The sequence below is a fragment of the Micromys minutus genome (assembly GCF_963924665.1).
Source record: "Micromys minutus genome assembly, chromosome: X".
Lineage (NCBI taxonomy): Eukaryota > Metazoa > Chordata > Mammalia > Rodentia > Muridae > Micromys > Micromys minutus.
The window spans coordinates 16,990,053-17,006,696 of record NC_137970.1 but is presented as its reverse complement, the minus strand read 5'-3'; positions in this window follow the sequence as shown (position 1 = coordinate 17,006,696).

Genomic DNA, 16,644 nt, shown 5'->3' with positions numbered 1-16,644 from the left:
TTATAGCCTTTGCAATAGTGGCTAAGTTTTCATTCATCCATCCATATCTTAAAAACTATAATAAAATAAAATATAATAATATAAGACAAAAACTGTCGTTGGATAAAATAAACCAACAGAAGGGAGAGAGTCTAAGAGAAGGGGTAAGAAACAGAGATTCACAGATTCACAAACTCCATAAAAACAATAAACTGGAAGCTATAATCTATGTGCCGAAGACCTGGCACAGACCTGTGCAGGGCTTGTGCACACTGCCTCAGTGTCTGAGTTTGTATGAACTTTGCTCATGTTGATTTAGAGGACCTTGCTGAGTGTTCCAAGGTCTGTCACTCTCCAAAGGTTATCTGCCTGTGGCTCTCTGTGTTTGTTTCCATCTGTTGCAGGAGGAAGCTTTTCTGATGGTTGCTAAGCAAGCCATGCTAATCTATGCGTATAGCAGAATGCTACTTTCCATTAGCAGTATTTGTCTTTCTGGGCCCCTGGTTTATCCAGTCTCGGGTACTTGGCTACCCAAACAGTATCAGAGATGGGTGCATGGAGTGAGCCTTAAAGAAGAGCAAATATTAGCTGCTTACTCCCATAAGCTTTGTGCCTCTGGTGCACCAGCATATCTTGCAGGCAGGTCCCCAATGAATACTGATGGGTTTGTAGGTGCGTTGGTGTTTACTCTTCTACTGTGGTAGCAAACAGAGTACTTTCCAGTATCATGAGCACTAGCCTGTGGGGCTTAAGTCTTATGCAGGAACAGCTTGACTTCTCTGTTTAATGAGTTGTGTAGGTGTCATCTAATCTGTGACTTGTGGTGTTCTTATCAACGACTTAACAGCTAACACCTATCTATAAGTGAATACATATCATATTTGTCTTTCTGTGTCCAAAAATCCACTACTTCAACATGCCTGCTGCTTCACTATATGGTGAACACAGTCAGTAAATTTATCAACTTGAATTTGAAAGAAATGAATAAACTTTAGCCACTGTAGAAGAAAATCCCTCTACCTTGTACCAACTAAAATAAAATAAATTGACATTCATGTCAGCCAAGGGGCTTACTGTCCTGATTTCAGATGCAGTTGTGATGTCAGAATAGTACATTAGTACTGCTCTCAGAATAATGAGATTTAAAGGTAAGGAACATACATCTGGTGGGCAAACCAGAGTTTTATGGAAGATTTAACCCATTTGTTTAGAAGCACTCTAGAGATGTAGTTCTGCTCCTTAGTACTCACTAGGGTGAGCTGGATGGGAGGTGATATTACCTTGGCAGCTCCTGTTAATACACACAAGAAGGCAGCCCTGAGCAAAAGAACTTTCCATCTTTGAACTGTTATAAAGGCAAGATCATCTAATTTCCTTGTTTGAAGTCATGCAGACACTAAAAATATAGTTGGTTCAAATAGTGTTTCTGTAATTAATTTGGTAGGGAAAATTTATAATCATGTGTGATTAAAAATTCTCGTTCTTTATTAAGAGTGGTCTTCTTTGCTGGCACAACTTTTAAGAGGCAAAAATATAAGTCAGGATAGTAGGAAGGTAGGAATCACTCTCACGTTGCAAGACTAAGTAAACTAATCTACTTGGGGATTTTGTTACAAGTAAAACTCATAAAATATATGCATTCCCTCCAAAACAATCTATATACATCCTGAAAATTTTAACCCTTAAATGTGTCCACATTGTGTATTCAAAGAATTAATCAACCATAGTTTAGATTTTCCAATCATAGTACTGGTTAGATTTTTGTTGTTTTATTTGGTTAGTTTTGGTTTTTGTTTGTTTAGTTTTGGGTTTGAAATGTGGGGAAATGGTTCATTTTTGTTCACAGTTTGGCTGAGAGGGCGCAGTACATACAACATGGAGGGGAGACATGGCTGCAGGAGGCTGACACAGTGTCTTATAGTCAGGAATCTATAAAGAATGAATGCGGTGTTTTACTCCCTCTGGCCTATTTATTCAGTCCAGCACTTTGGCCCATGGGATACCTGCGTTTAGGGTGATTCTTCTACACTCAGTTAAATTTCCCTGGGAATCCCTTCATGGATGCCGTTCATAGGTTTGCTTTCTTCTTGTTGTTTGTTTGTTTCATCCTAAGAGATTCGAAGTCTGGTTAAGTTGACAGTGAAGAGTAGCCATCACACTTATTGATATCACGTATTTGCTCTAATGCAGACATTTTCTTCTGCACCTACCTTCTTTCCCTAGGTGCAGTTTCTTCCGATGTCAACTGCATGTGGCAGTGCTTCCTTTTATAAAAGTCAGAATCATATGTATTTAGCACATTTCCTTACTAACTTTGTCCACTGGTAAACAGTAACATTAGTTATTTCAAATAATACAGTCATCAACATAGAGTGAGGTTATCTCTTTAAGATCCTGCATTCTTTCTTTTCGTAGAGGTTATTTATTTATTTATTTATTGTTATTATTTTATCGGGTATTTTATACATTTACATTTCAAATGTTATCCTTTCCCCCTCCCATCCCCCCTTGCCCTGCTTCTATGAAGATGCTCCCACTCCCGCCCACCCACTCACACCTCACCGCCTGCTTTCTTCTTTTTTTTTTTATTTATTTATTTTTTTTTAAACGACTTTATTTTGCAAAAGCCTGCTTTCTTTAGGGTAACTAAATAGCTAGAAATGGGATCAATGAATTATGCGAGGAAACAGCTAATGCCTTAAAAACATTATAGGAAAGCTTAAAATTTAGACCCCTTGTACCTCTGGGAAAGTGATAGTAGAAAATGATATCAAACTATTTCTATTCTCTTCAAACATATTTCAAAATAACCGGCCACCATGTGAAGGGCTGCATATTCATCAAGAAGAGCTAAAAATAGTTAAAAGAATAGATATCAGAGTGGTTCTAGCCTATGATAAAAAGCAGTCCCCCAAATGGTTCCTTCTTTCATTTACAAAGCTTAAGTGCCAATTACTACCAACTTAATGCAATGTAAAGTTCGTACTTTAATTGAGAAACAGATACGCACACAAATAACAGTGGTATGTATTACGTCCAACAGGTTTTCCGTGCAGTTGGAATGAAGAGCAGGAGATACACTGTTTGACGAATGAGGGAGTTAGAAACCGACTTTAGCACTAGTCTTCCTGTTCCTGACTGCAGTCTGGTCTGCAGATAGAAGCCAGAATTGCCATTTTAAAAGAGCCTAACCTCATTCCTTAAAAAGTCTTCCCATGGTTCACTATGTATTTCCCTAGTTTTACCTTGAAGTCCGCACACAATCTTTAACTACTCCATTCACCTACCTGAATCGCTATCTTGCCCCCACCCCAACTCTTTTCTGGCTTACTCTATTCCAAATAAACTGCCCCCTTCATGTCCTATTCTGAAACATGGCAGGCATCATTCCTTCCTCAGCCTTTTGCACCTCCTAAGAACATTCTATGTGTAACATTCTTTCTCTTTAGAATCATCATTATGAGCTGCACACGGTGGCACACATTTGCAATCCAAGTATTCACGTGACTGAGACAGGAGGATTGTGAATTTGAGGCTAACATAGATTATCTAATGAGTTTCATCTAAAAAGAGTGCCTATCTTTTTTTTTTTTAATCATTTCTTCTTTCACATTATTGAAGTTAGTAAGCAATACTCTAAGAGGTCTTCCGTGCCTATCTTATATGAAATAATACTGTCATCACTTTCTCATTTCCTTTCTTTGGTCTCCTTTGTAATACTATGTAGTTGATTTGGTTTATTTTAGTTACTTGGCTGTGTATTTCCTCCATCCAAATACTGACCTCATGATGATGACGATTGTTACATGTCCTGCGCAATTTTGAATCCTCTTAGGATGCTTCCTGCCACACAATGACCAATAAATACTTGATTTATGAATAAAGGAAGGAAGCAAGATCACTTCCTGACTCCCCCAAAAAGGTTAACGAGGGTGTTTTTCTGCTTTTAAACATGATAGGCATGTGTTTTACTTCTTAAAATTCTTAAAGCTAGAGATTTAAGAAAAAAAACTATGAAATAATGTTAGAGTTCAGTCTCTAGAGTACATGAAAGGATATAAAGAAATCTGCTTGAGTGCCAGATTCAGTTTTGGAAAGGAGAAGAAATTCTTTTGTTATTTTTCATGAAGAGAAATGAAGAAAAAAATACACTTACAAGTCCAAAGTTGCATTTGGTGAATACATGTTTCATGTCAGGTTCTGTTGTGGTGGTGATGATGATGATGATGATGATGATGATGATGATGATGATGATGATGAGTGTGTGTGCCAGTGTGTATAGGAGATGTGAAGGGAAGAGGCTTCCTGTGTTATGGCACACATATGGAGGTCAGAGGACAACTCTATGGAATTGATTGTTCCACAGTGTGCTCCAGGGATTAAGCCAAGATCACCAGGCCTGTGGAACAAACATCTTTATGCACTGAGCCATCTAGCCAGGCCTATTTTGGTATTTTTGGTTTTGTGAACATCCTTATCATTTAGTCTCAATGAAAGATCTTGTTTGGTACATGTTACTTTGACCATTTTTGGAAACATCATCTAGCACAGGTTAGCCTATGGATTGTTCCCTAGTCCCTAATCCAGACTAGCCTCAAATTCATAATTATGGTTTTACTGCCTCCATTGTCTAAGTACTGATATTACTGATATGCATAAGTACACCTGAATTGTGCTCACTGTTTTTAAATGTGAAATTATGATGTTAAGGTAATTTTTCCAGCATCAATATCAGAAGACAATGGTAGAAAGGTATAAAAAGTCAACTATACTTAAAAACCCAGGACATACACATATCTCACCTCCCACATGGAAAACCTGTATAGGATAGTACTGGGACTCATTTCTGGCAAACCAAGATTTTCTGTAAATTTATCTGCTGAGATGAGATAAAAAGAGGCCAAGGAGAGTGTAGAGCAGTCACAGGGATGAGCTGACAAAGAACAAGGCAAAGCCTTGAGTTAACAATGGAAAGGGAGTGTCAGGAAGGACATGCTCTTCTGCTATGTTCAGTACACACACACAGAAAGGGCCTTGCAACACCAAGACAATGTAGTCTACTTCCTGTATTTACCTCAATCGATAAACTGCCTGACTTCTGAAACCTAAGCTAGACATGTAGAAAACTCCCACTGAACCACAGTTTTGGTGTACTAATTTTACCAATTCAGGCTACCCTGCATGAAAATCCCCTGGTTAATAAAGAAAGTGGGCCGGTTATTACGACACATGAACCTGGACAAGTAATATAATAAGAAAAATAAAACAAACACAATAATAAAAATCCTACAGGTCTGCAAAGAAAATGCGTGGAGCCTTGCTGTTTTGAAGGAACACAGACCCTAGTGTAATCTTTAACTCACTTTCTAGGATACTAGGTAAGGAAAATGGCTCTATTGGGAGTGATTTACAAAATTTTGTATCTAATCGTCTTGACTAACTCAAAAGTTAGAGAATACAGTTCCAAGGAACATATCACAATCTTTATAGGCAACACAACATGTCCATGGATATGAAACGACTAAGTAGGAGACTCAGTTTTCAAACTCTGGTGTATCTAGATCAATAACCCATGTTTTAGTTTTTATATTATTGCACCTCCCATGTGGCCAGCTTTTCCACACCACAGTTGATTGATTTTTTCTCTCTCTTTCTTCTTCTTCCTCTTCTTCTTCTTCTTCTTCTTTTGAAGCTCAACTAAGCAATACGCTTTCCAATCTGAGTCACAATTCATGAATGGGTCATAAAAACATAACGTAAGTTTCAAATTGTGTATTATTGTTATTAAAAGAACATAATAAGCAGGCCAATGCCAATGGAACCTATGCTAAGATTACAGACAGGGATCAATTTTATATCATTTTAGTTTTCATATATTGTGTTTAAAAGTTATAAAATAATAGGCACTGCAGCTGGATAGAACACTTCATTGTTTCTCTCTCTTGGCGGCTTGCATAGGTTTGCTCGTTCATTCCTTCCTTCATTTGGTTGATTTTGGTACTGTGGAACTTAGACTGCAGGGAAGAGGTTTCAGGTAAGGTCCAGCTCGCAACATCTGAGTCCTGGGTCCTAAGTGCAGTGTCTTCGCCAATAAGGACAACAAAGGGCAATGACAATAGTCTATATTACTCTGCAATTCACTCGGGCTCCCCTCACCAGTCACTCGTAAGAGGATTTCTTGTGCCTGACATGGTGATTGTTGTTAGTTTATGATTCATGTCAACCTGACACAACTTCCTTTAAGATATATAGTTTAAGGTGTTCCCACACATACTCTCCCTCTGCTTCCCCCCACACACTGTGTATGATTTCAGGTAAATATAAAGTAGCAAGATTGCTTGATGCTTCATCAAACCACTTTAATGTTCCTTGTTCCTCTTCCCTCCTTCTGTACTGACAATCACAGCCCTCCCCAGTTGAAGCCCCACCATTTTTATTTTTCATTTCATGTCACCTACATCCTGCCATTTCCTCTCATCCCTGCAGTCATTTTATACTTTCCTGGTTCCTCCAGATGTGCTTTGGTTTATACCCAACATCTGAAGATTTGGAGCAGTGACCCTCCAATGAGAAAGAACATGTGACATTTGTGATTCCTACTTGGGGTTATCTCACTCAATATGATCTCTTCTAGCTCCATCCGGTTTACTTGAAAATGTCATTTTTCTTTGTAACCTAATAGCATTCCATTGTATACATTTTCATTATCCATTCTTACTTTGAAGAACATTTTACGTTGTTGCTGTTTTCATTTCCTGTTTGCTGAGAATAGGGTAACAGTGAACATTGCTGAGTGAATATCTGTGGACCAGGATGAGCATATGCTAAGGAGTGGTATAGCTGGGTCATATGGTAGAGTTATTTGTAGTATTTTGAGGATGCTCCACATTGAATTTCAGAGCAGCTGCACCTGTTGCATCTCCTCCACCAGTGAAAAAAAGTCCTTTACTACAGCATTAGGACCATATCTTGTCAGTTAATCTTAGCTATTCTGACTAAGTTAAGAGGAAATCACAAAGTTGCTTTAATGAGCATTCCCTAAATTGCTAAGGATGATGAATCCATTTTGAGACAATGCTTAGCCACTTCTATCCCTTTTACCAGGAACTCTCTTTTTAGATCACTAGCCCATTTTAATGGGACCATCTCTCTTCTTTGTTCTTTTAGAGTATGTTTTCCTATATTATTGATATTAATTCCCAGTCAGATATGTAGCTGGCAAAGATTTCCTCTCATTCAATGGGTTTCTTCTATATTCCATTAGTTGTTTCCTTAGCTGTACAGAAGCTATTTAGTTTTCTGAGTTTCAGTTGCCAATTGCTGGCCTTGATTTCTAGGCAAGTGATGTCATTCACAGAAAGTTCTTTCTGCACCTATATAGCATATATAGAGAGTTGCCCATATTTTCTTCTAGCAGTTTTTGTGTTTCAGATTTCAAAATTAGGTCTTTGACCTACTCAGAGCCAATTGTGATAAGTGTGGGTCTAATTTCATTCTTCAGCATGTGGACATCCAGTTTTCTCAGCACCATTTATTGAAGAGGCTGCATTTTCTCCACTTGTTTGCCTCTTTGTCAACTAAAACATGGCTTTAGTTATGAGTACTAATGGTTGTGTGTTTGCTTTATTTTATTGGCCTATATGCCTATTTTGTGCCAGTACCATATATTTTTTAATTATTATTATAACACTATATTATAACTTGGTGTCTTTGTGCTCAGGATTGCTTTGGCTATATGGAATCTTTCCTGGTTATATTGAATTATAGAATTGTATATGTGTGTGAATAATATTCTAGACAGTTTGGTTGAGATAGTGCTGACTCTGTAAATTGATTTTGATAGGATGGCCATTTTTTACAAAATTAATTCTACCATTAACACAGGATGCCTTTCCATTTTCTAGTGTCTTTATCTCATTCCTCAATTATTTAAAATTTGCATTATGGAGGTCTTTCACTTCCTTGGTTAGATTGATTAGAAGATATTTTTATCATTTTTGAAGCTATTCTCAATGGGAGCACGTCTGTGATCTCTTTTCTGTATGTTTTCTGTTGAAAGCACAGCAATGACCAGCATCAGAAGATATCTGTAAAGGTGCAGTAAGTAATGGTTTGAGATAGTCATGAAGAAGGTAAGAGTAAGTTCATAAGAGAGACTTTATTTTCAATACTCGACTTCCCAGAGATGCTTTGTGTAATTTCTTATACATAAACTTCCCCCCCCCATTTAATACAATAAAACTTTGAATATCTATGTGTGTATGTATTCCTAAGGAATACCTCCTCATTCTTTTAAACAATAAATACATCTTGCTTTAGCATCTGAAATGACAGAGATGTATAGACTAAAAACAGATATCAACGAATATTTCCTTCTTTGGGAATAACAATTACTAACATATCTAAAGTATAAAAGCTAACATTCACATATAAAACAACCAATATTTGTATTTCTGGGTCTGGGTTACCTTACTAGATTGTTTCTAACTTCATTCAGGAGGATTTCTCAAGAAATAGAAAATAGAGCATAATTTTATAATGTGATGAGGGAGAAACTGGAATTGGAGGATTGACTGGGGTGTGGAATGGGAGAGCAGGGTGAAGGGAGGACTGTGGGGGGGGGGAACAACTAACACTTAAGGCTTTTTTGAAAACCACATGTAAATCTATTACTGCAGAAGCTTCTTCACCTCTATACAAGTATTAAATGAATTTAAGTAGAGTTACCATATGATGGGGCATAGGATGTTCCAACTAGGCATCCTATTCCAACAAGTAAAACATGCCATGCCAAGAATGGTCTACATTTTCTTGAGTCATTCCCCAAAGGGGTCCCATAAACCACCACCACTGTCAAAATATCACCAGCTATTGCCAAGGCTATTGGTCAACTTCCACAACCTGATGCTAAGCATCTGCCTCTGAAGACACACTTGCCTGTGTCATTAAAAATAGAGAAAATCCAGCTGGTGCCAAACTAGAAGCTTCACCCCCATAGACTAGTATTCACAGTGCTGGAAGGTCCTTTTTACACTACTAACGGACAAAGGTAAGTCATTAGTATCCCCCCCCCCCGTTACAAATCCCGTAGCCTCCATCAGTGACCTGCCTGCAACACACACTGCTGATACAATAACACAAATGCTATAGGACTTTTGAAAAAGGATATCCACTTTTCAAATTTTGGATTTAAGGCTCATTTCATGAGATAGACACCACCAAAGTGGCTAGGAACCTGAGATAAGATGGGTCATGGGTCTTAGGGGAAAACCTTATAATTTTATTTGGTTAAAGGAACATAGCTATAAAATGACTCTTAATAACATAACACTATATCCATAAAAATTGCTTTGTTGATCCCTCATAGAAGCTTCACCTTTCAGTTGATAGTAATTAACATAACTGGACAATGTACCCACAGTGAGAGGCTTCCGGGCACTCAGCTTAAAATGAGATGCCTTTATCAAGCCCCACGCCTCAATACTTAGGGATCTGTGCAGAAGAGGAGGTAGAAAGCTTGCAAGAGTCAAAGGTGATGGACAACTCTAAGAACAGGGCTGATACCCAGATGAGTTCAAAGGGATTGTGACAGCATGTACAGGACCTGCACAGGTTTAGAGCAGGCACAATCTCAGCACTGAGAAGAGGAAGTAAAAAAAAGTAGCTCTCAAAGCCAAAGAGCCATTTGCAACTGTGGATGGAAAGAATCAGTTTTCTCTAATAAAGTGATTTTGGGTTTATCACTCCAGTGCATAACCCATGCCTAGAAGTAGTTTTCCAACACAGCTGTTTTTGTGTGCTGAGAGAAGAGAGAGGAGAGGCAGAGAGACAGAGAGGCAGAGAGGCAAAGAGGCAGAGAGGCAGAGAGGCAGAGAGGCAGAGAGACAGAGAGGCAGAGAGGCAAAGAGGCAGAGAGGCAGAGAGGCAGAGAGGCAGAGAGGCAGAGAGGCAGAGAGGCAGAGAGGCAGAGAGGCAGAGAGGCAGAGAGGCAGAGAGGCAGAGGCAGAGAGGCAGAGAGGCAGAGGCAGAGAGACAGAGAGGCAGAGAGGCAGAGAGGCAGAGAGGCAGAGAGGCAGAGAGGCAGAGAGGCAGAGAGGCAGAGAGGCAGAGAGGCAGAGAGGCAGAGAGGCAGAGAGGCAGAGAGGCAGAGAGGCAGAGAGGCAGAGAGGCAGAGAGGCAGAGGCAGAGGCAGAGGCAGAGAGGACATGAAGTTGGATGGGTAGGGAAGTGAGGAGGATCTGGGAGGAGTTGACGGAGGGGAAATGATGTGCTCAAAATATGCTGTATGAAATATTTAATAATAATTTTAAAAAGTAAAAAGATACAAGTTATGACCTTACTGTGAAAAAATAGAAAAGAATGGAAGACAGATATTCTTGCAGCATTTTGAGGAAAACCCAAATAAGGTTCATTTTATGTCTCTTTCCCTTACGGTTAACTGTCTTGCTTCAGTTAAGTGATGTATGCTGACATTTACAAGCTTGTTTTTTTTAATCCAGTGTTGTTTCTTTTGTTATTTTGAGTGACAACTTTAAATTTGTACTAATTGGTTTTTGTTTGTTTCCCCCCAAAGGATGTCTGCCAAAAAACATGGACAATGCCTGTGGTGTGGGGGTGGGGATGAAGAGGAAGCAGCTCTGCAGATGACTCAAGGACAGAAATCCTGTTTGTACAAGCTTTCTACTCAAGAAAGCAAGCTCTCCTATGGCCAATAAAAAAAAATCTGCAAGCAGAATATAGACTAGAACTTGCTGTTCTTTTCCTTCCACCAGGCAGGAGACCTTTGGCATACACTAAACTTAGCCAATTAGCTATTCATAAACCACTAGGAAAAATTATCTTTCAACTAGGCTTGGACTCAAGATGCATTGGAGTTGAAGGCTGAAGAAACAGTTAAGTTCCTCCTCTTTTTGGAGATTGTTTTTTACGATATACAAAGAGATTTCAGCCTCTCTTACTCTCTAGGAGGACGGGATGTAAACCAAATATTGTTCAACATTTATTTCTTATTATAGCTGTTCAAATGGAACTTTGAGGTCTTCTGAGAATGATGACATCTCTCTAGTGCTCTTATGTGTAATTTCCTATACAGCATCCAACTTATAGTTGTGAGTAATGGAGATGTTTCCATTCAAGTGCCCATTAAGTCTTAACTAAAACTTTAGTTGAGTCTTTTTCTTCTGTCAGTACCAGTGCCAGTTTGGAAAAGGGATTCTAGTCATTGTGCAAAACTCAATTTATGTTTGTTCTTTTCTACTGATATTATACGTTTATATATTTGACATTTTACCTTATTGTTCTCTAAAATACCAGTGGCCACACTGTCTATGTAAATATCACCCGAGAGTTAAAACAATGCCATAGTTGTCTTCATGATTACAGCATGTGGTATAATGCTTTGTACAGAATTCAAAATCATTGGAAGAATGAATTAACAGGAGACTAAGTATGAAAAGTACTTTTTAAATTTTGCTTTTGCTCATTCTGACAGGTCTACCCACTGCCACGATACTCTAAAGACCATTGTTTTGGTGGACTCATTTTCCAGGAAATGAGGTAAGGCAGTGGGCCCAGAAATGATGTATTCTATCCATTGGCCTTCCCATTCTCTCCACCATTCTGATTCAGCCACTTTAACAGTGCAGTAAACTTTTGAAGACACTAGGTGGCAGTATTTTGTAGACTGGGTGTAAAGTTTCCCAGGTTTGATATTTTCTGAACCACTGTTCAAGATAGGATGATAGGATCCTATTTCTCTTATAGTATTCACTATTACACACAATGATGTACTTGTGAAAGATTTTTTTATTCCTGATCCATAAATCTCTTATAGTGTAGAGACTTTAGTTGCCACAAATGGAATTCTTCCACTTAGAAACACTACAACTTGACAATTTAAATTGAAGTTAGAAGTGTGATTTGGCCATGTTGAGTCACTGTACTGACTTGCAGAATTGGGTTATGAAAAGTTTGACTACTATTTCATCCATCTGCTGATTTAGATGATGATCTCATCTCCATGCACCTTCATGGAAACATCCAGAATACTTTTTGAATAATATTGGGGCTTTCCATGGCCCAGTCCAAGTTATGCATATAATTGTTCATCACCAGTCTACCCTGATAAATATGACACCCATAAGATCTCCATAAACACATGTAATCTTCAAGTAAAGACAGTCCATGCTCCCCATTCTCTTCAGTGGGGCACCGCTACCTGGACCTGGCAGTCATGTTACATGACATACAGGCACAGAAAGACAAATGCTAGACACAAACTGACTCAGATGTGGGATGTTAAACAGATGGACCTAGGCAAGCAGGAGATAACACAGCGACTACTAAAGCCTAGGGGAAAATGGAATGTCCTTAGAGCACAGGAAGAAGGAGGAGGTAAAATACCAATAATCACGTATTAAAAAAAGCATGAGAAATCATACTATTAACTGTTTATTTTTAAGAGCCTGTAATGTACATAATTCTGTGTATAAATACACAAACACAGCTTTACTGAACTTTTCTCACCTGAGCTGATGGCGTTCTCTCCAACAGCCAAAGGCTACCTAACAAAATCCGCAATACTGAGCATGAGAAGCCCTCTTTTGAGTTGTTGGCCAGGATTGTGCAAGAGACTTCCAAAACATGCAGCCTATTGCTGTTTCCTTTGGTTGCTCCTAGAGGTGCAAGCAAAGTCCCCATTGCCAAAGGCACCGTGTTCCCTTCCAGAGGACCAGCCTTCATGAAACCAGAACTATGGGCAAGTGAGGAAAGCTGGGAACATGGTGGATGGCTTTCACCAGAGAGAGCACACCAATTGGTTGTTCAGTGCCCTGAAAAAAAACACATACAAGTAATATACAGGCAGGGCAAGTTATATTTGTGTGTGTGTGTGTGTGTGTGTGTGTGTGTAATGTGTGTATGTATGTGTAAATATATATGCATGCAGTAAAAATGAAAGAAGAAGCTATGAAATTGAAGGAGAGTAGGAAAGGTATATTGGAGAGTTTGAAGAAAGAAAAGGCTGGGGGAAATATTATAATCATAATCTTAAAAATTATGAGGCAACAGTAAAACAATTATAGAAAAGTATGTACACCTTGGATCTGGAGAGATCACTCTGTGCCTTAGAGTTCTGGCTGCTCTGAGAGAAAACCCACATTCAATTGTCAGTGCCCATACGGCAGCTTGGGTATGTTACCTTAGGCAACACCAGTCCTTGAAGATGAATTGCCCCTGGTGGCCGATACGGGCACTGCATGAACATGGTGCACAGACACATGCAAGGAAAGTTCTCAAAACAAATAAACTGAAAAAAAAAAGGAAATTATTAAAAAGGAATGGCCCTCATTTTGTCATAGATATTTATTTTTAAAGAGACTCTTGAATAATTTAATGTTATACCATTCTTTAAATTATTTAAGTTTTCTTTTCAGCTTTCAACAAAGTCTTACTGTCATACACACATATCACTATATACTGTCCTTATTCATTCCCTTATTGTCACCTTTTGTGCTCCCAAGCTCATGTATTGCTGGTCCCCCTTTTCATACAAGCAGTTCCTTTCTTCTGTTTTGATTGTGTATGTGTGTGTATTCAATTACTCCATATGTGTGGGGGGGGAGGTCTAATGGGGTAATGAAATAGATATATTCCATTTAGCCATGAAATTAAAGGAAAGCAGGAGGGGTATATTGGGGTGTTTGAATACCTCCAGCATGCCATTTAAACATTCTTTCCTCTCTTATAGTCTCTTTCTACTTTCATGCTCTTTACACAAACACATACACACATGCATGTCTTTAAATCTAGATTCTGAGTATGAAAAATGTTACCTTTCCTATCTGAATCTGGATTTTTTTTTTACTATAAACAATAATCAAGTGCATCTGTGAATTGGCTTGGATTCAAAGGCTTCAGTAGGATGCCTTTTATTTTAGGAATAGAAACCAAACACAATAAAATTCAGACTAGGATACAATTGTATCATATTTTATCTAGTTGGTCGAAGCAAAAGGAAAGCTCTTTTCCTTTTCTGATCATCACCAATATTCTTAAAATCAACAGGAGATAAGTTCACCTGTAGGGACTCATTAATCATTTTCTCAGCAAAGCCAGGGTGGCTTCTTAATTTCTCCCACCGTTCTGGCCATTATCTGTGTGCACTCATTGCTTTCTCACATGAACACGTCTCTCTATTAATTTGGTTTTGGGAGTGCTATTTGGTTGACACAGATGTCTTTCCCAATATTCTGGAAACAGTTTCAACACAGGACTGTATGCTCAATAACAAGCTGTAATAATAAGCATAATAACTGTGTGTCAACATTAATGCAGTAGTTTGTGTGTGGAGCTGTCGGCTCCTCTTGCCAATTTTATGCATGCTATTAGATTTGTTCATCCTGAAAATGTGTCTGTCAGCTAACATAGTGTACTGTAGCTAAGAAACTAAAAGCTATTCATTTAAAAATCCATTTGAGATGCGTTGTTTTTTTTTTTTTTTTTATTAGTTTGTGACTCATACTCTATACCAGGTGTCCTTGGTAACGACAATCATGTTCTGGCTTCATTTCCTCTGAAAATCAGAATTTGCATGCTGATGAACACTGATTTCACCAGCAAGGAGCACTTTATCTTTCTCTGCTTGCAATTACCATCCCTTTTTGTTTCCTCTCTCTTTTAGGTGTCTTCCCCTAGTACCTACTGGTCTGTTTCTTTTCTGCAAATTCCCATGTCTTCTTCTGTGTCTTTTTACTTTCCAATCAATGACAGATTCTCTGGAGTTTTCATATAAATTTGCAGCATGGTATTCCAAATGTGCCACTTCGAGAGAGTAGGCAAAGGGCTCTTTGATCAGTTTCCTTTTGCATGTCAGCAAGCCCGTAATCATGAAAGCTTGACAGCTGCCAGAAGGAAATTCTGGTTGGGTGAAACTGTTTAAATGTCCTAATTGTCAATCTTTACCTTCAGTTAAAAATGGCTCCAATCACAGATGGAGGGTATCTTATGGACTTTAATTAACTGTAACTCTTGCTTTTCCAAGATAGTTTCAATTAATGACTACAGGGCAGATGAATTTTAAAATGTTGTATGTGATGAAGAACCCAGTGATGCTGGGTGGAGAGATAATTTTTAAAAGGTGTTATGAGAGAATAGCAGCTCATTGAGTTGTGAATTCTTGTCCATAAAAGGAAATTCAAATTTCTTGCCATTAGTTACTGGTTTCTCATGTAAACCTGTTTAGTGAAATTTTCTTTGTACTGCTACAGGCAAGCTTATCTCTCTTGATTTTGTTTGTTTTGTCTTTAGGATAAGAACTGTTTATTTTTATATTGAGAATTGACAGAGATTTCACAAATAGTCTAGTGAGAAATAGCAGCAAAATTAGGACTAGGGATGTGGGTAGAGGGAAGGAGAAGACACGAGGACCACCAACGAGCATCAAAAAGATTCTGAAGCTTCTAATTCTCCTACGCATCCAGTCATTTACCTGGATAAAGAAAATATGACTACCACCAATATTTATGGTGTTCCTAAAGTCAGATAAAGATTGAATATGAGGACTTTTGAATTAGAACCATGTCTTCCAAAATAAACTTAAACCTAACCCTGTTATATAGAAGTCACCTGTCACCTATCCACAGACAGGAGACGAATGCCACCTTTACCACAGGCAATCGTGTTTAACTTCACTTTCCAGTATTGTCACAAACCTAAACAGAAATTGAAGTTTACTGAAACTTGTCTTTGACCACTATCCAACTGTGGCTAGGTAGAGAAAAATTCTGATTACACAAAGGGCTGTAAAAAGCTATCTTCTGGGTGAGACACGACCATTATAATTATGCAACTTGCAACAGCTGAGGGTAGCTGCAGTAGATCTTCAGAAGAATGCAGCTATTTGCAGTCAGAAAGGGAAGGAGGGGGAATGTAGGGGAGCTTTCTGCCTCACTGCTGAGTTATTTGCCACTGAAATATTCAGGGAGAGAAGGAATGGTTAATTGCTTTCTGTAGTATAACCAGTGATTACCCCATCGGACTTCACCGAACAGTTCAAATCCAACGATCATGCAGACATCCCTGGTAAAACTTCATTGATCACAAAACCAAACCAAAAGATATGAACCTTGGAAATTGACAGATAGAGATGAGGGAGACTGGTAGGAATGGAGGGCAATAAGAGAGGGTAGGTGGGGGACTAGTAAAAAGAACACATTATATGATATACATGTGTAAACTTGTCAGGTAACAAAATTAATCAGTAAAAAATAAAATAAAAAAGAAAACCCAGGTGCAGAACAGGGCTCGGCCCATCTGCCACTTGGACCAGCAGTTCCCAAAAGTTAAGGCCTGGTGAGAAGGAGATCTGAGCAGCCAGGGAGCAGAGAGATCTCTGCCGAGTGCACATGGACAGCGCACCCTGCCCTGCCTGATCCAGGGATCAGGAACCCAGCATTGGGACCTCTGTTCCCACCCGATGGCTTTGGGGCAAAGAAGAGGACTCAGCCCACCTGCCACCTGGACCACCACTTACCAAAGGTTAAGGCCTGGTGAGAAGGAGATCCGAGCAGCCGGGGGCAGAGAGATCTCTGCCAAGTTTGCATGGAAAACGCGCCCTTGCCCTGCCTGACCCAGGGACCAGGAACACAGCATTGGGACCTCTGTTCC